Raw genomic sequence first — 22,456 nt, forward strand, 5'->3', positions numbered from 1 at the left:
CAAATGACTGGATCATTGGGTCAGTGGTTCAACCGGTGGGTTAATGGTTGAACCGTTTAATCCGATAATAATTTAATAAATATATAAAATTATAATAAAATTAAATTTTAAATATTAAAAATAAGAATTAAATGATAATAACATTTTATTTTATTTTAATTTAATTTAATTAAATTATATGTAAATTATGATATAATTCATACTTTTATATAATAGATAAAATAATGAGTAAATATAATAAAAAATCTACTAGTGACACATATAAAATAATATGGTATATATACAATTATAAGCATTACATCTATTGAAGATTCACTTGTCACAGTAAGATGGAGGCTAACCTTAGAGAGCCACTTTTTGAAGGGGATTCAAATAGATGCTTCTATAACGATCCACACCCTGCTAGTCTACATGTGGAGCGCGTGGGTCAAGGAGAAAGTGTGGGACAACTGCCTAAACCGAGTTCGGTTAGTGATAAAATCGTTCGGTTTTTAACTATTTGACCGCTGTTGACCGAGTTAATTGCAAGTCCGGTCTTAATAATGAACCGAATCGGATAGGACATCGGTTCACTGGTTTTTCAGTCGAACCGGTCAGTCCGGTCCGATTCTGATAACTATGGCTAAGTCATTTATACTTGCATTTTTACGAGTTTGATTTTAGAGTCAAATATTCATCTATTTAAGTCAAATATCCATCTTTTACTCACTCTCAGGTTTAAGGATCGAACGTTAGAGACGCCACTTTTTGAGGGAATTCAAATAGATGCTCCTACAGTGATCCACACCCTGCTGGTCAAGGAGGAAGTGCGGGTCAACCGACTAAACCAACTCCAATTCGCGACAAAATCACCCGGTTTTCAAGGGTTTGACCGTCGTTGACCGAGTTAATTGCAAGTCCGATCTTAATAATGAACCAAACCGGATAGGACATCGGTTCACTGGTTTTTTGGTTGAACCGGCCGACCGGTTCGGTTCTGATAACTATGGCTAAGTCGTTTAGACTTGTATTTTTACGAGTTTAATTTTAGAGTCAAATATCCATCTATTTAAGTCAAGTAAATGAGCTAGTCCGACATATTTGGCTCATTTTGACGATCCTAATTAATTCAAGAGCTAGCTCAAATTAATCTTTATTGAATGAATTCTAAAATGATTCTAATTAATAATAATCATATACAAATAAATCCTTATATATATCAATTTAATTGTCCTATCTATTATATATTTTCTAGTATATTTTGTGATTGAAAATATCAACATTATGCTCCTATTTTTTAAAAATATTAAATTTTTAAACTTGTCTTTAAAATATATTAATTTAAAACTTCGATTCAAATTAACAGCAAACTTTCCATTAAAAATAATGACTAATTTGTGATCTAATAGTGGAAAAAATCTTTTTTAAAAAAAAAACCTTTTGATTTTAGTTGTTTGTAACATTTTTTAGAATTGACATCTTGCTAGAATATTGTAAATTATTAGTTATTAAAAATTAGCTAGCTAATTATTAGTCACAACTTTGGGACTTTAATTATTTTCTCATTTAAAATAACTTTGATTAGTGATAAAATTATGGCAAATTACATTAGCGTGCTTGGCAATTCCATGAATTTTCCATGGATTTATATAAAGGTTAGCGATTAATATTAACATGAAATAAGAACAGAATAAGGACTAACATTTTTTCTCACAAATTAGTAGCAACATAAAATAAGCGAAGAAAGTCTAACAGTTGTGAATCGGTCGCTAATTCTTCACTAAATAAGCTTTTGATTAGTGACTTAATTGCAACCAGTTACTTCTAAAATTTTCTCGGTTAGCTTTGGAGTTGTTAAAACTATGCGACGAATTTCCAACGAGATTAGCGAGTAATTTGCTACAAAATAGGTAGGATATAGCTTTTGCTTTGTGACAAAATTGCAGTTGCCAAATCGCTCGCTAAATTAAAATTGCGACAACTTAGCGACAAATGTATTTCGCCCGCTAATCAGCGACTTGAAATCAGCGACGAAGGGTGTCAGTTGTTAAACGGTCACAAATTTCTCGCTACTTAGGTACTAGGCACTCAATATCCGTATTTCCACTTTAGCGACTAATTAGCAAGGAACACTTCCCTAGCTGAATGATTTATCCGTTGCGACGAGTTAGCGACGATTGTTTTCTGTCGCTACCCTAATTTTGAATTTTTACAATATTATGCAACAAATTAGCGAAAAACTAGTTGCTCGCCAAAAATAAAAACTTTAGTGACAAATTAGCTAGAAATTTTTCCATCGCAAAATACATTTCAAATCTTTGTGACAGATTAGCTAGTAACATTGTTCCTCACTAACTAGCATTTTTGCACAAAGTTTATTTAGCGACGAACTAGTGTGTGAATTGTTTCTCGCTAATTGTATATCAAACACTTGCAACGGAATAGTGACAATAATATCCCTCGCTGCTTTACTTTTATTCGATTGAACCCCTAAGTGACTGATTTGCTAGAACATTGTCAGTCGCTAATTAATTGTGACAAATTAGCGAGAAAATTTTCTCCGCTCTTTTTTTAACTACAAAAGTCAATCTGCGAGAAACAAACTTACTCGTAAATCTCTCGCTAATCACTCGCTTTTATCAAGTTCGGATATTTTATGACCGCTCATCAATTTTATCGTTAGTGCGTCACTAATTCCTTGCAAGTTAGTGATATATTAATAACAAAAAATATTTCTCGCAAAAATTGGTATGCTAATTTGTTAAATTTTTGTAGTGTTCGGTAAGTTTCGGATCATTTAATTTTGTTGTTGCCATATCTAAATTACAAATATTTATTTTTATCGTTTATCTTGATCAAGACTTTATACATAAAGCTTAATTAGCACATCAATTTTTTTTTCTTTATAAAAATGTTCCGACTAGTCTGATCCACCAAACCCCATGAGCTAATCAATATTAATTAAATTAAAACATTGTCATATTTTTTGGGACCCCATGGAGCCATATTATTTTTGGGTTGCTTTTGCCAAACTTTGAAATTTGTAATTGCTTGCAAGTATTTCTTCAAATGGGTAAGGTTAGTGGTTAATCTATGAATAATTTCATATAAATTAAAGCTAGTTGATGAGAAGTTACACCCAAATCACTTGGCTGTTTTTCAAGTTCTAATATTGAAGTATTCAACAACCAATATAAATTTCTATATTCTATATTTATATATAGTAGTCTTTTCAAATCTTGAAAGAAAAAAAAATCATGCTAAAAGAGGCAATTACAGACCTGATATTAGATTAATCAATCCCTTAAAGCAAAGTCGAAATAATAATAATAATAATAATAATAATAATAATAATAATAATAATAATAATAATAATATCTATGAGGGAGGCAGGGCAAAAACATGTTGGAGGGAAATTTGGGTGTCCCAGAAAAGAAAATTACTATTACCGAACAGTTCCTTTAATTTATAGTTCTAAGTGGTTGTCCTTAAATTTTGAACCCATGGAAATATCTAGAATTTGTTTTTGTGCTAATTAATAATCATTCAAAGCTAGCAGCTAGTGGTGGGAGTACTTTGTTAATTATGTGTTTGTCAATATTTATTTTAATTTTTAACTATTTTATTTAAATTTTTTAACTTGTTTTTTATTATTTTGTAACTCCAAATTATTTTGTATTAGGGATATTTTTATTTAATTTATTCCTTCACTTTTATTGTGTAACTTTTGTTAACTTCTTTAAAGTTGGTTATTTAGTATAGTGTAAACTCTCTATATTCTTTTTATTTTCTTTATTTTGTAGTTAAGAGAGAGAAAAGAGTGAGTGGTTACTAAAAGATCCCTATGTGAAAGTTTGTTTTAACTTTATGAAATTGAACTAGGAAAGTTAATCATAGATTGGTATTGGATAATTACAAAATAATAATACTAATAAGCATATACCAAAAATTAATTATTAATTAAATATTTATATAAAATATATATTAAAATATAAATTATACATTAAAAATATATAATAACTACTTTTAATTAGTTTTTAGTATGTACTTAGTTTTTTTTATTAGAAAAGGTATTTGCATATTATATAAACATATAAATTATTATTATTATTATTATTATTATTATTATTATGGAGATAGAGAGAGAGAGCATATATAATTTATATATTTCGATTTTATTTAATCATGATACCAACCGTACAAAACAATAAAAAAACTATCTTTATAATTTTTTTTTTTTGTGTTTTTTAATTATCTTTGTAGATCAAAAATTAATTTTTTGTAAATATGAGTTTTATTTAAAAATGTATTGTTATCCAATGAATTATTTAAGCAGATAAGTGAGTGGATCACTTCACTCAACTAAATTGGTTAAACTATCTTTATAGTAATTTGTTTTGTTAAGTTATATTTTTAACGAAGCTTTTCTGTTATTAATTATCATGCATAGCCAAAGGACAAATGGCCCTTCTTTTTTTAGGAGGTGTTGAATACTTACTGCATTTATATAGACACAAAAAGAAATATTCGAACCAACATTCTTTCCATCTGTATATATAGATACATTAATTTACACAGTCAATGAATTTCCAACTAGAGTGTCAAACAAAAAAAGGATAGAGAAAAAGAAAAAGAAAACACACACAATTAAACATTTAAACTCTAGTCACTAATAATAATAATAATAATAATAATAATAATAATAATAATAAGTAGCGACCATCATATATATTTTAGATTCTGATAAACTAAAAATAAATAAATAAATAAATGCAAGTTAAATGGAAAAGATTTAAAGTTAAAAAGAAAACCCATAATTGTTTTAAGCATACATAATTGAGTCAAGATTTTGAATTCTATTTACTCAATGAGATTTAGTTTAACAAAAGTGAAATATACCGTATTTAAAATATAGAAATTGCCAATGCAATGAGTGATAGGTTAAGTATTTACCAAAAGTGGCCATAGCTTAAAGTGGTATATATATAATATTAAAATAATGTACATTAAAATAGCTAAAAAGATAAAAAAAAGAAACTTTATATAAAAAAGGAAATTAAAGAACAAGGAATTAGATAAGAAAAAACTTAATTTGGAAGGAAGACGCCCTAGTCAATATTATAATTAGAAGAGTATAGTTGAATGAAGAATAAAAATAGTTATTTTTATTATAAAAATAAAAGTCAACAAAAAATTATGTGCCATGTACATATCCGCTATTAATTACGTCGTCCTAAATAAATGAATTTAACTAACACATTGTTAATTAGTTGGTATGCCATATTTTTTTTTTTAAATCAGTAATTTTGAGTTTGAATCCTGATTATAATGTAAGCATTGATAAAAAGAAAAACTAAAATCCTTATATTTCTAATAATCTTCAAATGAGTTCAACTAAGAAATTAATTTTTAGCAAATATTAACCAAAATTTTTAAATTATTTTTCTATCATAAATTCTAAACCTTAAAATCTAAATTCTAAATTTTAATCTTAAATTCTAAAATATCTAAAAAAATGAAAGTTAAAAAATAATTTTATAATAAAAATGAGCTAATATTAATTAATTAAAATTTAATTATCTATACTTATTATTTTCAATTAAAAAAGGAGGATATCAATGATATAAAAGAAAGAGAGAGAAAGAAACAAATAAACATAAAGGCACGTTGAAGAAACATGCATTTTTGTAGGTAGGTCAATTATTTGGATGAAATCTTACAAGTATGTGAAAGAGCCTAGCAGCGGAAACGACACAAATGTCCAACACAAAAACAATATGGAAGCACTCACAACACAATATGGCAGCAACTATAACAAGCAAATATAGCAAGTAAAGCAATAATAAGAACACACCGAGATTTTAACGTGGAAAACCCCCTCAAGGTAAGAGGTAAAAACCACGAGTCGTCCAGACCAATGAAATAGCTCCACTATAATCAAATGAGGTACAAGAGAGTCTCAAACAAAGCACAAAAATGTGCATATAACCAGCCAAAACATCAAAGCACCAAAGCTCACAAATGAAAAGCAAGAAGATGAAATATACCCAAAAAACAGAGCTGCTGTCGAAGCCAATTTCTCCCTCTGTAGACCTCCAATTAAAATCTCCACCGTCCAGAATGAAGAACAAGATGTGAAGAATCTACAGTTCAAATTTCACGTCGATCCAACGGTGAAAGAATGAGAAACTGCCGTTCCAAAATTGCTGCTCTGTGTAAAAACGGGAAACCTAATTTCTCTCTTGCGAAGCCAATTTCTCTCACTGCAAATCTCCAATCAACATCTCCACCGACCAGAATGAAGAACAAAAGCTTTACATCCAAAGACTCTTAAATGATCATAAGAAACATCTTTACCTGACCATACCTTCTCTGGCACTTCAAATTGCAAAGGAACATTGGGGAGCTCTCGACAACCGGGGAGATTTCGGGGAGGAATCAAGCGAGAGAACATAAGATGAGAAGACACCACATCCAACTCAAAACCTTAAGGTGTCAAGTAAATGGGTCTCTCATCTTATAAACTCCTCACTCTTCCATGCTTTCTTTGATGTGGGACTAACTTCAACACTCCTCACACTTGCAACACTAACAGTATGAAGTAGTGGACCATAGAATCATAAGTGGTTTCTATATGCACAAGCTAAAACCATGAGGGTTATATTATTGAGACTAGCATGTCCATATATCTATGGATTTTAATTTAGTTATGACATTGCTTTCATGCTCACATCATATCAATACCAATTTCACTTGGTTGGTGCAGTCGGTTCCCTTCTTCACCATAGTTTTTCTTTTTCTTTAGATATGTTTTGTGTTGTTCCACGTGTCACCAACACCTTATTGGTGTCAAAATTAGCCATGCATATCTCCATTTTTTTTTATTGGATTAACAAAGTTGTTTTTTTAATGGTGGATTGTTGTGATATTTTTTTGAGATATAGGATAATTTAATTTAAAAAAAAAATTGAATCGTTCGATTTTTAAAATATAAAAATTGGATCATCTGATTTTTGGTAAAAAAAAAAATTAAATTTTTTAATTTTTATATTCAAAATTTTTTATTTTTATTTAAAAAATTTAAAAAAAATTAAAATACACAAATTAAATAGTTTAATTTGTGAACAGTAAACTTCGAAAATTACAAAAAAAATTTCGAAAATCCCATGTAAAGTAATTGAAAGGTCCAATTACTTATTTTCAAACCCCAAAAAAAAAAATAAAATAAAATACATACAAAGTCAACATTGTTAAATTACACAAAAATTTCATCCATAATAAAAAATTTTAACTGCATATCTCACTCATCAATTTTTTTTCTTTCGCATCTAATTCAGTCATAAATCATAATTTCTTTTAAGACGTTAATTAATAAATTACTGTAAGTATAAAACAAATTTTAAATTTTTAATATTTATTTAAGTAAACAAATAAATTTATTATTTGATTAATTTAAATTAGTTTTTCAATCATTATATTTTAGATATTTTTGTTTGTTTTGATAATTGATATAATATATAGATATTGTTTGTCCTTAATAATAATATTAAAATTAATAAATAATATTTATTACAAACTCTTTTTCTATTTTATTGAATCAGGTAACTTAAAACGGTCAAAAAAAAGTTTTAATCATCAATTTTATTTTGGTATTAATTAAAAATATTTACTAACCCTAATTTTAACACCATAAGATTATTTTGATTACCATTATTTTTAATTAAATATAGGTACCACTATGTAAATAATTAGAATGATAATTTGGGAAGATTATATTTAAACACAAAAAAAACATGAATATAATAGTTGTCGTGTTATGAATTTGTATTGTCATTGTAGCCTGTAGGGTTACCTAGTTAGTGTCCACACACAACCTACTAAAATAATGTGGAGGGTATGAAATTTTGTAACTTTTATACGCAATCTAGTGTGATATTTCCACGTTATAAATAACATTTAATTACAAAATTTTCAAAACTCGACTTAAAAACAGAGGATTTTCTTTGTTTTATTTATTTATTAAAAGTGTACTTTACTTTAAATATAGTAGCTCGAACGCAAAAGAAAAAAATGTAGCATTAGATAATTATTTTTAAAAAGTTAATGATAAGATCCTACCCGATTCAGCAATACACGTGTTGGAATAGTTGGAATCTTTTTTATTTTTTATTTTTCAAAATTTTTTATAATTTTAAGTCATTTGAAATTCATCTATTACTTTGATTAATGGTTATAATATTAATTTTATTTATCAATTTTATATTTATAAATACACCTATTTTTATATTTCAAAAAAATTATATGACAAGTTTTATTTTATGTTTAATATTCTATAATTATAGAATTTTTATACTTCTTAAATATTTATTGATTTGAGTGTGTTACAAGTATCCATTTATTATATTCTTTGATGTTCGAGTTATTCTCACAAGAAAAGACGTATTACAACAGCGCAAGAGACAAACTATATCTCAAAAGTTCATCCACACAAAAATAGAAACAAATTTTTGTTTTAAGCCCGTTTAGAGAGAAATAAGGCTGTGTTTAATTCTGATAACATGATAAGACAAAACATTGAAAACAAGATATAATTGATAAAGACACAAAAATTAGTGGTCTGGTACCTAGATTATTTTTTGTTAGTTTAATATTGATGCAATTATAGTAAAAAACATAAAGGATACTTAAGGTTAACTACAAATTTTTTTTTTCAGTTTTCTGTCTTTATTTATTTGAAATTTTCAAAATGAGAAGAATCACCTTTTTTTCCTCTCTCAACTTTCACTCTTTTCCTCTCTTCTAGTTCATCAAACTATTAACATTACATCTTGAATAGTTTAGGACATGAGATTTTCTTCATGATGCGGTGAACGTGAAATGTGTGGGTGATTGCAAATGATGTTTGGATGGTGTATCATATTGAAAAAGATCAATGCATTGTAGAGTACGAGTGGATGCCGCAGGAATGTCAGCGCTAGTGGAATGTGAAAATGGAAAATGATTTTTATAGAAAGTCACATTTCTAGATATGAAAAATTTCTTTGATTTTAAATCAATAAGTCGAAAACCCTTTGTTCCAAATTTAAAACCGAAAAAAACGGTTTTTCTGGTTCTTGGGTCTAATTTTGTTCTTGAATTTGTTAATGTGGAGGTATATGCAAGAGAACCAAATACTCTTAAATATGAAAGGTTAGATAAGTTAACATACAAAAGCTCATAAGGACTAGTATTATCCAGTTTAGTACTGGGCAGCCTATTAATTAGGTGAATAATGTGAGCAACTGCGTATTGCCAAAAACAATGTGGAACTCACATATTCAAATGAACATTTCTTAAGCTCAATGCACTCACTAATTTTCTCACACACCATTGCACTCATTACCACACCACACACTAACAATGTACCTGCATCACAAAACTATGACATCACACATGACTGCATCACTAGAAAATATGAAAGAGTCAAGAAACCGCCTGCTTATTTAGAGGACTACCATTGTATGATAACCCACGCATTTTACTCTAGCAACTTTGCCAACTCTAACTCTTTATATCCTATCTCACAACACTTGTCATATGATAAAAATCCCAAAATATAAGTCCCTTTCTCTAACCATCACCTCAAATTCAAAACCTAGCACTTATGAAGAAGCCGCTGCACATGAATGTTGGAGAAAGATAATATAAGCTAAATTGACAGCTCTAGATCAGAACAGAACTTAGTGTCTCACTGAACTTCTAAAAGGCAAGAAGATTGTGGATTGCAAATGAATTTTTAGGGTAAAATTCAATCCCAATGGCACCATAGAAAGGCACAAAGCGAGGTTAGTTGCAAAAGGATTCACTCAAGTGCAAAGAGTGGATTATGGTGATACTTTTAGTCCAATTGTCAAAATGACTACTCTACGAGTAATATTAGCATTAGCAGCGGCAAAGAAATGACATTTGAAATAGCTAGACGTCAATACTGTCTTCCTTCACGGAAATTTGGACAAAGAAGTTTATATGAAGATACCATCCGATTTGGCTGTGTCACAACCAGGTTTGGTTTGTAAATTGCAAAAGTCTCTATATGGGTTTAAGCAAGCAAACAGACAATGGAATATTAAGCTCATTGAGACTCTTGTTGATGCTAGTTATAAGCAGTTTTTTTATGATCATTCCCTTTTTATCAAGAAACAATTCGAAAGCTTCACTGTCATTCTAGTATATGTGGATGACTTGGTTTTAACCGGGGATGACATTAGCGAAATCAACTCCATCAAGTAAATTTTGCATGACAAATTCAAAATAAAAGATTTTGTTGATCTTAAGTACTTCTTGAAAATGGAAGTAGTACACTCTAACTCTGAAATTTACATTTATCAGCGAAAGAACGGTATGGACCTTCTCAAGAATTTTGGTTATCTAGATTGCAAGTCTCTCTTCACTCCATTTTATTATAGTCAGAAACTCTCGAAGGAGTCAGGTACCATTTTAACGGACAATACTACTTACAGACAGCTCATCGGCCGACTCCTTTACCTCACAAACACTAGACCCGATATCTTTTATGCTGTGGGACGTTTGAGCTAGTCTTTGAACTGTGCAACCACTTTTCACTTACAGGCTGTTTTCTACGTACTCCGATATTTAAAAGGCAGACCTGCAACTGATTTATTCTTCTCCTCTATTTCTGATCTGCATCTTACCAGATTTGCCAACGCTGACTAGGTTACCTGTGTCGATACTCGTTGCTCTATTTCCGGTTATTGCTTCATACTTGAGAACTCTCTCGTTAGCTGAAAGAGTAAGAAGCAAACTACCGTTGCCAAGTCCTCTATAGAAGCTGAATATAGATCTCTTGCCACTTGTGAAGCTAGTTGGTTATCTTTCTTAATGGATTTCATTGGTTTGCCACTTCAAAAGTCTATCACTCTATTCTATGACAACCCAGTCAGCCATTCACATTGCTAATAGTCCCATCTTTCATGAAAGAACTAAACACATTGAAGTGGACTGTCATATTGTTCATGAACAATATTTGTCTGGTCTCATTCATCTTATGTCAGTTGTTCCAAAGATCAATTTCTTACCAAGGCTCTACCACCGGGTTCTTTTCTTACCAATATTTTTAAGTTAAGATTGTTAGATTTATACAATTTTAGCTTGCGAAAAGTGTTACCTAGATTATTTTTTATTAGTTTAATGTTGATGGTAATTAATTTAGTAGGAGTACATAAAGAATACATAATGTTAACCACAAATTTTTTTTAGTTTTCTGTTTTCATTCATTTGAAATTTTTAAAATGAGAGAAACTAATTTTTCTCCCTCTCTCAACTTTCACTCTTCCTCTTCCTCTTTTTTAGTTCATCAAACCATTAACATCACACTTTGAATAACTTAGAACATGAGATTTTCTTCATGCTTTCGTATTTTATTTGGTAATAAAATAGAACAAATTATGAAAGGCTGATCCAATTTATTCACTTTTTTCATTAAAAAAATTCAAAAAAAATATAATAATAAAAGATATAATTATAAAAAAGTTAGCAAGAATAATAAAAAAGATAAAAATTAAGTTGTATTTTTTATTAGTGTTTTTGTGCACTTTTTATTAAGATAGATATAAAATATATTAATTCAGTATTTCTAGACACAATATTTTTATTCATGTCTTATTTATTAAATATAATTTTATATTTTTATATCTTTATTTCAGTGTCTCACGTCTGTAAACAAATACAACCTAAAAGACTTGTGTAAAATATAAAGTGCTTTTAGTTAGAAGTGGTTAAATATATTTAGATACAATTTAAGAAAAGATACTTATATAAAAAAAGTAATTTCCATTATCACCTTTCTTAATTTAATAACACCTTTAAAAATATTGAAATAATGTGTTATTTTTAAAAGATTATTTTAAAATTTTTACTCACAATTATATTATATCTTCTTTTTTAATTTCTTACAAACTTTAATTATGCTCTTTCGAATAACTATTTTTATAATTAATTTACAGAGATACATCAAAATATAGCTTTGGTATTAAATAACTCTTCCACCTTAGCTCATGACAACAATAAAGACGTCTCACGGCCCACAAATTCAGCCCAACAGAATACACAAATTAAATTATAATTTAGTCTTTATCTTATCTTATAGTTATCTTTATCTTTATCTATATCTTATCTTTATCTACTTTTATCTTTCATAGGCCAATACTCTATATATACTTAGTTTTACTTTCATAGTTTACAATTCATTCAATCAACAATCAATAAAATTTCTTCATTTTTTTCTTTCACAATTCTTTTATTTTCTTATTCTTTCACAATTTTATTATGGTATCGGAGCTCCTCTTGAGTTCTGCTGACATCCATGGATCAAGGAGAAAGGGCACACCAGCAACTTCATCCGGAGTCTCTTTTCGACCTTTCGTCAGCCCAACACTTTTCTTTCATGGCACTTTCTTTCAATGAAGAAGCTCGTCCTTCAAACCAACTTGAACTTCTGCCAAGTCCAACTACTCATTATCTTTGTTCTTTCAATACCTTTTCTACTGTTAACAATTCTTCAAATCGAGATTCATTCTTGAATACTTGGATCATTGATTCTGGTGCCACAGATCACATTGCATCAAATTTGTCTTGGTTTATTTCTTACACACAAATTTCTCCTATTATTGTTCATTTACCAAATGGTTCTCGAACTACTGTTTCTTATAAAGGCATCGTTCAATTTTCACCATCCTTGGTTCTTCATGATGTTCTTTATTTACCTCATTTCAACTTTAATATTATCTCTGTTTCAAAAATTACTTCAGCACTCATATGTGAACTCACTTTTTCATCTTCTTCTTACACTCTACAGAGCAACAATTTGGGGACAATTGATTTGGCCAGAATGAGAGAGGGATTATATGTCTTTGAACCCAATTTCGGTAAAAATTCATCCACTACACACTCCATAAATTCCATCCAATCTCCACCCATTACACCTTCCAATATATGGCATTTTCGTTTAGGACACCTTTCTGGGCAAAGACTTAATCATTTACATAAACAATTTCCTTTTATCTCTATGCATCATGACGAGGCTTGTGACATTTGTCATCTTTCTAAACAAAAGAAACTTTCATTTTCTCAAAGTTTTAACAAAGCCAATGCAAGTTTTGATTTATTACACTTTGATATTTGGGGTCCGTTTCGACAAAATTCTATTCATAATCATAAATATTTTTTTACTATTGTTGATGATTTTAGCCGCTTTACATGGGTTACTTTATTAAAATCAAAAGGAGAAGTACATAATCAAATAAAAAATTTTATTACTTTAATTGAAACACAATTCAACTCCAAAGTCAAAACTATTCGTTCCGATAATGGACCAGAATTTATTTTACCTGATTTTTATGCTTCAAAGGGCATTATTCATCAACGTAGTTGTGTTGAAACTCCTCAACAAAATGGAAGGGTAGAACGCAAGCATCAACATATTTTGAATATAGCTCGTGCTCTTATGTTTCAATCTAATTTACCATCATCTTTTTGGTCTTATGCTGTTAGACATGCTGTTTATTTACTTAATAGAGTTCCATCATCCGCAATTAATTTTAAAACACCATTTGAGATTTTATTCAATGTTCCACCAAATTATCATGACATTAAAGTTTTTGGATGCTTATGTTTTGTTTCTACCCAAATAGCAAATAGATCAAAATTTGATCCAAGAGCCAAAAAGGCTGTATTTATTGGCTTTCAATCTGATTTTAAAGGGTATATTGTTTATGTTTTAGAAGATAAAAGAATTGAGATTTCTAAAAACGTAATTTTTTATGAAAAGATCTTGCCCTTAGTCACAAAAAATGTCCAATTTCAGACACTTAGCCCAACATTGCCAAACACACCTTCTCAAAAACAAGATTCAGTTAGTCTTCCAGTTGAACCCTCACCTATACCCATTGACCCAACTCCACCTAGTTCTTTATTTTCTCCAACAACCTCTCCTTCTTCCTCACTATCGTTTCCTAACCAAGTTGAACCCATGACCACCGAATCCCTTTCAACACTAGACACCAGCCCACCATCACCTTCTCATCCCCCGTCACCTTCTTCACCACCTGAGCAACCCCATCCTCGTCATTCCGACCGGCCTCACCGACCTCCAGCATATCTCTCTGATTACTTGTGTAATTCCTCTCTCATCTCTACAAATCAATCTCCCTCAAAGTGCAAGTATCCTTTATCTTCAGTCATGTCTTTTTCTTCTCTTTCATCTTCACATAAAAAGTTTCTTTTATCTCTACATTCTGACGTTGAGTCAAAGTCTTTTAAGGACGCCAATCAACACTCTAATTGGCGTAGTGCTATGAAAGATGAGTTGGATGCTCTTGAGATGAACAAAACTTGGCGTCTTGTTGATTGCCCTGCAGGGGTTAAGCCGGTTGGCTGTAAATGGGTCTATCGCATCAAACGCAAGCCTGATGGTTCAGTTGATCGATATAAAGCACGCCTTGTGGCTAAAGGGTTCACTCAAACTGAAGGTGTTGATTTCTTGGAAACTTTATCCCCTGTTGTCAAGCCTGCCACTATCAGATTAGTTTTGGCATTGGCCTCTATGAAGCATTGGCCTATACATCAGTTGGATGTCAATAATGCTTTCTTACATGGGGATCTTTCTGAGGATGTTTATATGACTCTGCCACCCGGATTTATATCTCCTCAACCGAATCAATGTTGTAAGCTACTAAAGTCACTGTATGGTTTACGACAATCTAGTCGTATGTGGTATGACAAAATTTCTCATCTTTTGCTATCTCATGGATATCAGCAGACCTCATCTGATTATAGTTTATTTGTCAAATTTATTGATGATCAAATTTCTATCATTTTAGTCTATGTTGACGACATTGTTCTCACTGGTAATTCTATTTCTGAACTTGCTGCCATTAAGTCTATTTTACACCAACACTTCCGAATTAAAGACTTGGGCCTATTAAAATATTTTTTGGGTATTGAAGTTGCTCAATCAGAGAAGGGAATTTGCTTATCTCAGAGAAAATATTATCTTGATCTTTTGGAGGATTCTGGTTTATTAGGTGCTAAACCTGCCTCTGTTCCAATGGATAGTACCACAAGACTATATCAAGACAAAAGTCCCTTGCTATCCGACCCTTTTGTATATCGTCGTTTGGTTGGCCGTCTTATCTATCTCACCACTACTCGACCGGACATCATGTATGCCATTCAACAATTAAGTCAATTCATGGCATCTCCTACTGAATCTCATCTTCAAGCTGCCAAGCATGTGTTACGATATCTGAAAACTAGTCCCGGCAAAGGACTTTTCTTTCCAAGGGAATCAGAAATTCAGCTTCTCGGCTTCAGTGACTCTGATTGGACCGGATGTCCTGACACTCGGCGATTTTTAACAGGTTATTGTTTCTTCTTAGGCAGTTCTTTAGTCTCTTGGAAGACCAAGAAACAAACCACCGTTGCCCGCTCTTCCACGGAAGCAGAATATCGTGCACTTGCCAACACAACTTGTGAACTTCAATGGATACTGAATGTGTTACAATTTTTACGCATCTCTCGTATCCGGCCACCAGTTTTATATTGTGATAATCAGAGTGCTCTTCATATTGCTGCTAACCCGATTTTTCATGAATGGACTAAATATTTAGAGGTTGATTGTCACTTGGTTCGACAAAAAGCTCAAGCTGGAGTGATGAAACTTCTCCCAATTTCCTCTTCTGGGCAACTAGCTGACATTTTCACGAAGCCTTTGTCTCCTCAACCCTTCCATCTTAATCTGAATAAGCTTAGTGTGCTTGACATCTTTCATCCTCCAGCTTGTGGGGGCGTATTAAACCACTCTTCCACCTTAGCCCATGACAACAATAACGACGTCTCACAACCCACAAATTCAGCCCACCAGAATGCACAAATTAAATTATAATTTAGTCTTTATCTTATCTTATAGTTATCTTTATCTTTATCTTTATCTATATCTTATCTTTATCTACTTTTATCTTTCATAGGCCAATACTCTATATATACTTAGTTTTACTTTCATAGTTTACAATTCATTCAATCAACAATCAATAAAATTTCTTCATCTTTTTTCTTTCACAATTCTTTTATTTTCTTATTCTTTCACAATTTTATTATTTGGCAAGACACTACTAATATTTACTGGATTTTTTTCCATATATATTATTACCCATCTTTGCTAAAACAAAAATTTGTGTTATTTTAGATATTATTCTATTACAAAAAATATTTCTTATTAGAATTAGAAGTTATCAAACTATTTAGATATAACATAAACACATTTTTATTTATAAAATTCCAATCATAAAATAGTAAACATAAACTCAATAATGTTGTAAAATAGTCAAAATAAATAAATAATAAACAAAAGTTATACCATGAGATTATGTGATGATTAAATTATAAGTATATTTTTTTTCATTTTTAAAATGAAAAGTGCATATTTATTAATATATTTTGAACTGAAAAATATTATTTTTGATAGAAAATCATTTTAATACTTTAAATCATAAATATTTTTAAATATATTTTCTTTTGGTCAAAATAGAATAAAATTAGTTAACCAATAATGTATCAAATCATTCATTAATTAAAAAAATATTTTGTATATAATATAATAATTAATAACAAGGATAAATATAAAGACATTTACATTTATCTAAAGACTATTACCACTATATAATTTAGGGTAAATTACACTCTTGAGATGAAGAAGATGTAGAGAATAAGATAGGTAGAAGATTCATCTTTTCATTGATTTACACGTCCTTTAATCAAAATTACATACCTCATTCTTCTATTTGATTAGTATGTATTTACTTATCTTTCATTATTTATTGCATCATTAACTAAACTGAAATGACAAAAAAAATTAGTTGTGTAAATTATCTTCAACCCACACAATCTCTCTAATCTCGGTACACATTGAGAAATCTGATATATAGAAGAATTATTATGAGGGATATTTGTGTCATTTCAATTAAAGATAAATAAAATATTAATACACAAGTAATAGATGTGTATTATTTTGCCTCATAGTCTATCTCCTGAAGTCAATTTCTTCTTCTTCTTCTTTGATAGATATTTATTCCTCGTGTGAATGTAACATCTAAGATTCACATAAAATAAAAATATGATATAGTATATTAATATATATGGGGTCCATTATATTAGTTATAAGTCACCTTTTCATGCAAGTGTTTGTAATTATATATAAATCCTTAACCATATGCTCTCAGCAGAATCACTCCTAGTCACAACATATGAGTCAGCGATGCCAATAATTTGCTCAACAACGAAAACAACATATTGTTTACAAAAGAAAATTGAAAAAAAAAAAAAACTCAGCAGTTAAATTGTTATTATTATTCACCCAATATGTGGGATTCATTACACATATATAATATAACAATACTTGTAATGTGCGTGTATTATCATTTATAAGTTATTTGTTTAAAAAAATTTTCTTTTTATATGATTTACACAAATTAAAATAATGTCAATGCACGGATTAATCATGTGTAGAATTGTGAAGTGAACAATAAGATAGAGTGAAAAATGTGCCCAAGTCTATTGTAGGTGTGATATTAAAATTGGTTTTTAAGATGTATGTGTATTGGAGCGCATAGGAGAATATTAGAGATATAATATTTATTTTTTTAATTAGAATTAAATTTTTGAAATGAGTGTAACACCTCAATTATCTTAAATCTACTACAATAATATAGATTCTTTTTAAGGATTATTACGTGTTAAAAAAATTTAAAATTCGTCAAAAAACAAATTTTGACACTATTTTAACTATGAAAATATGTTAATAAAAGTTTTGTCAAAAATAATATTTTTAACATATAAGTAATTGTAAAAAAAAGTTTAAATCTTATTTTGATAAATATTGGCCATCAAAAATAATTTGTTAGAAAAATTTGAGAATATATTTTTTGTGATACTTATTAACCGTCAAAAATACTATTTATTTTGACACTTATTGACCATAAAAAATTCTCACCAAAATTTTTTTAACAAAGAATGAGATGAGATCTTAAAACTAAAGAATAAACTGAGATTTTGAAGATGAAGAATGAGTAGTATGATCCCAAACTAAGAACAACAGTGTGATGCCAAAATTATTGACGGAGCTTAACGAAAAAAAAAAGAATAATGGAGTATGTTGAAAACAAATAAGTGTCAAAATTGAGGAATAATTTTCTACAATCAAATTATAAATATAAAAACATAAAAAATTTGGCATTTGTGATATTTGTCAAAAATATATATTAATTTTTATACTTAACTATGGCTGTTAAAAAAAATCATGTTAGAATAGCTCTCTTTTCTTGTAGTGACCTTACCTCTAGTCGTATAGCGAAGGTTAATCAAGGTTACGACAATTCTAAAGCTTATACTTATTTATATATAGAAGAGAATACTATATTGTAGAAGCTTGATGAAGGATTAAGCTCAAAGACAGAATTACAGAAGCGTGAGACGTTCACATAAAGCTAACGCATAAGATACAAGGTATATGTATGAGAGAATAAAACATATATAAATATAAGAATATAATAATCATAGAGAACTAGCCGCAGCTTGCGGAGTTTAAGCCGACTAGTTACAAATAGAAAGATACAGAGTTTTAGAATTAAAACAACTTATATAACATATCTCTCAAATAAGCCTCTAAGGCCATAAAGATAAATATATAAAAGGTGAGAGAATACTATGATGAAAGTAAAATAGAAATAAACAAGGAACGAACCATACTCCGCTCTGTCACCATATCCACAATCTCACCGAAGTAGATTACGACCTGCATCTGAAAAACAACAACAAAGTATGGAATGAGAACCGGGGGTTCTCAATATGGTAACAGTGCCCAATGATGTAAGATGTAAGGCTCCGGGACGCCGAAGGCAATCCTAGAACTTCACATCACATCCGGATATTCAAACTTAGAACGAAATAAATAAATTAAGCCATAAACCATAAACAGGGTTATCTAAACTTAGGATAATTCTAACTAATACTAATCACACCGCTGTATCCCACAGCCTTCACCACCCTAACCTCCGTGCGATCCCATTGCCACCGCCTACCTAACCTCCTCAGCACCAAACAATCACAATTAATGCAAGCAAGTAAAACGCAGATAGTTTTCATATACAGCAAGTAATTCAAGAAGCAAATAGGCATGTTATACAATTAGGAAAACTCAAGTAATCAAAGCAAACAAGCATATAGAAGATGCATATGATGAATGTCTATCCTATTAGCTCGTGATATCACTTGTCGGTCCGTAAATGCCAACCCGACACATCCTCCCGGATGTAGCATTTTCTGCCACGCTAGGGATATAGTGCCCTGCACACTCATGCAGCAGCTCTTCTGCTATGCCAGGGATATAATGCCATGCACACTCATGCAGCAGCTCTTCTGCTTCGCTAGGGATATAATGCCCTTCACACTCATGTAGTAGGGACTCTACTACGCCAGGGATATAGGCCCCGCACACTTCATGCAGCAGAGAAGGAAATAACCATAACAAACATTCAACAAGTCATGCGACAGAAACATCTACCACGCCAGAGATATAGGCTCTGCACACTCTCAACAACAACTAGTCATGCAGCAGAACAATCTGCTACGCCGGAAATATAGGCTCCGCACACTATCAATAACAACTGGTCATGCAGCAGAACAATCTGCCACGCCGGAGATATAGGCTCCGCACACTACCAACAATCCAATAACTTCATCCTCAAATCATCACTAGACATCACCATTTCTCATTTCAAATCACTTTCAACAACATCTACTCATGCAGCAGAGAAACCTGCTACACCAGGGTTATAGGCCCTGCACACTTTTTTTCCATATCCATCATCAGTTCTTAATTCCATTTCGGATTCATTAGTTCATCAATTTCTCAATTTGTTGTCAGTACTCACCAAGTTGACTACACTTCCTTCTCCTTCAACCAAACTCATCATCAGTACACCAAAAACCTAAACTTCCGTTCGCTAACTTTTTATCAAATTACCAAGTTAAAATCACCTAGGACCTTCTCAACGTTTTGATATTCAAAAACGAACCAAAAGTCTTAAATAAGTGTCACAGAAATTTACAAGTCAAATTCTCCGTCTCTAGACTCAAATCGAAAGTATCCTATAGATTCAAACCCAGTTGAAATAGTTTAGTTGAATACAATAAAAAAAGCAAAACCATTTCTCTTGCAAAAACTGATTTTAAGTTTGAAATCTCTGCACCAAGACAGCAAGCTACCCTGCTCTTAGAAAATCCACCAAAAATCATATTTTTATTTGATGAATCTGAAATTTTTCAGAAATAAACTAGGCTCATAGATCTTTAAATCAGTTAAAGTCTCATAGAAAAATCATTTTTTTGGAGAGAGTTATACTGATTACAAGTTTACTTTCAAAAACTAGTTTTGCTGTCAAAATAGATAAGAGCTCTATTTTTAAAACGAACACAACTCCTTCCACAAAATTTATAATAGTCTGAAATTTTGAAACAAATAAGAAAATAGTCCAAGTCTCAATGTCCTTTTAGTCCCACTCAAAATTATGGTCAGGATTGGGAGATATAGGCTCGGAAAGTTGCTGATTTGATTATGTAGCAGCAGAAAATCAGTTTTAAAGTAACAAACTTCAAAAATTTATATCTCCTAATCCAACCGTTAAACTTTAACCAAAGTTTCCAGAACTTTTATACACATCACAAGGATTTGAGAAAAATTAATTCCATTCAATTGTGAAGGTTAGATCGTTTCCAAAAGCGTCCGTAGCTACTGCCAGAAAATAGATTATGCAAAATTTTGTCAAACCTCAACTTTCAAAATATTTCAACCAAAATCAGACCAAAACCATACCAACTCCAATTTACCTCATAACTCACCCTTTGTGTCACAACCTACCATTCATACCAAAGTTTTTATTCACCCTTCAATATCCTCAACCTCAAATATCAAATATATAACACTATAATCATTCCTCCACCAACCACATTCATCAATTTCCATTGTCAAATACATAACAATACATTCATTTTTCAAATCAACACATTAATCAAATTCCATTCCACCATTTCCAACAATTATCATAATCAATTTCGATCTCAACCATCAATACCATACTATCAACATCAACATTTCAATTCATCAAAAATCCAATCATCAATTTTTCTCAACAACATCATAATTACACACCAATACATACAATTCATAAAATCTTCATCCCACTTCACCTACCTCATACATAATCCAACCCACCATCAATACTCATTGACAAAAATAATTCCCAAAATCATCATCAATCACAATAATCCAATATAACTAACAATTAACGTCAATTCACATATAATTATTCATACGCCAACAACATTCAATCCTATCTTAGGGTCAACTAGCCTAAGTGTCCAGAAACATTACATATTACATAAAGAAAACCGAAACCATATCTTGTCCGATTTCCAAATGCTACAAATACCAAAATGAAGCCACCAAACTTGATCCAAAGCCTCGATCAACTCCAACAAACACCAAAGCTCAAACTAACAACACATATATCACTAAAATAAAAATCTAAAGTATACAAAACAACTAAACACAAGGATTTAGTGGAACCTTACCTTATCCAATGTGAGTAGGGATAAAATCCAACAATTATTCGCTATTAGAGATCACCTAAACAAGCAAAATTACAAAATCTACTCAAAATCCATAACCAAAATCGTGCAGAAACTTAGGGTAGAAAAATGGGAAGTGAGCTTCGAGTTCTTACCAGAAAAACTTAGATAGAAAGGAAGAGCTCATCGAGAGCTTCGCGTGGCCGTAAACGGCTCGTCAATCGGAGCTCCGGATAAAAAGTTATGGCTCCCGGAAGGTGGAGGTGAATAGTAACCACTCCCCTCTTCTCCTCTCATCTCAAAACCGCGGCTCTCTCTCATTTGGGGGAAGAAATGAGCTTATATATGTTGGGCCTTGGGCCCGGTTTGGGTCCGGTCCAACCCGTTAGCATTTTTAGTCCGTTTGGACCACTTTGAGCCAAAACCTTTAAGATTAGTGCCGGTTTTAAATTCTAAATTATTTTTGTCCTTTCAAAACAATAAATCAATCTTCAAAATATTATTTTCCAAAATATGCGGCACTGGACAGACTAAAGTCGGTACTGCCAGCTTAAGCGCCAGTATGCATTTTTTTACAAAAACTTTTCGAAAGAAAAACATTTTTTAACTCAGAATAATTCACTGAAATCAAATTTCACATTTATATTTTCAAATTAGAACTTCTAAATTTTGAATCCATCTCGAGCACTTAAGATTATTATTTTTATTAAGATGGTTTTGCGTGAAAAACCCCGATTCTTACAATAAGTGGTTTCATGATAGAAAAGATGGGATTGTTAGAAAGTACAAAAAAACTTTT

The 22,456-nt window shown here is 30.7% G+C and overlaps 1 protein-coding gene and 1 long non-coding RNA gene across 4 annotated transcripts in view; both read right to left on the reverse strand.

Annotated features, from left to right (window-relative positions):
• Positions 1–6,282, reverse strand: part of LOC112785279 (agamous-like MADS-box protein AP1) — a 247,152-nt gene extending 240,870 nt beyond the window's left edge. For all 3 annotated transcript variants that reach the window (XM_072229935.1, XM_072229936.1, XM_025828736.3), the window contains exon 1: positions 6,027–6,282. The gene's annotated coding sequence lies outside the window, so the exon portion shown is untranslated. The remainder of the gene's footprint in view (positions 1–6,026) is intronic.
• Positions 6,283–18,541: 12,259 nt separating this feature from the next.
• LOC140182822 (uncharacterized) lies at positions 18,542–21,977 on the reverse strand. The gene is made up of 3 exons (XR_011878967.1): positions 21,813–21,977; positions 21,661–21,715; positions 18,542–18,829 (listed from the first exon to the last, which is right to left on the reverse strand). It is a non-coding gene; the product is annotated as an uncharacterized lncRNA (long non-coding RNA).
• Positions 21,978–22,456: the final 479 nt, after the last annotated feature.

This window comes from Arachis hypogaea, chromosome 20 (genome assembly GCF_003086295.3).
Source record: "Arachis hypogaea cultivar Tifrunner chromosome 20, arahy.Tifrunner.gnm2.J5K5, whole genome shotgun sequence".
In the NCBI taxonomy this organism is placed as follows: Eukaryota; Viridiplantae; Streptophyta; class Magnoliopsida; order Fabales; family Fabaceae; genus Arachis; species Arachis hypogaea.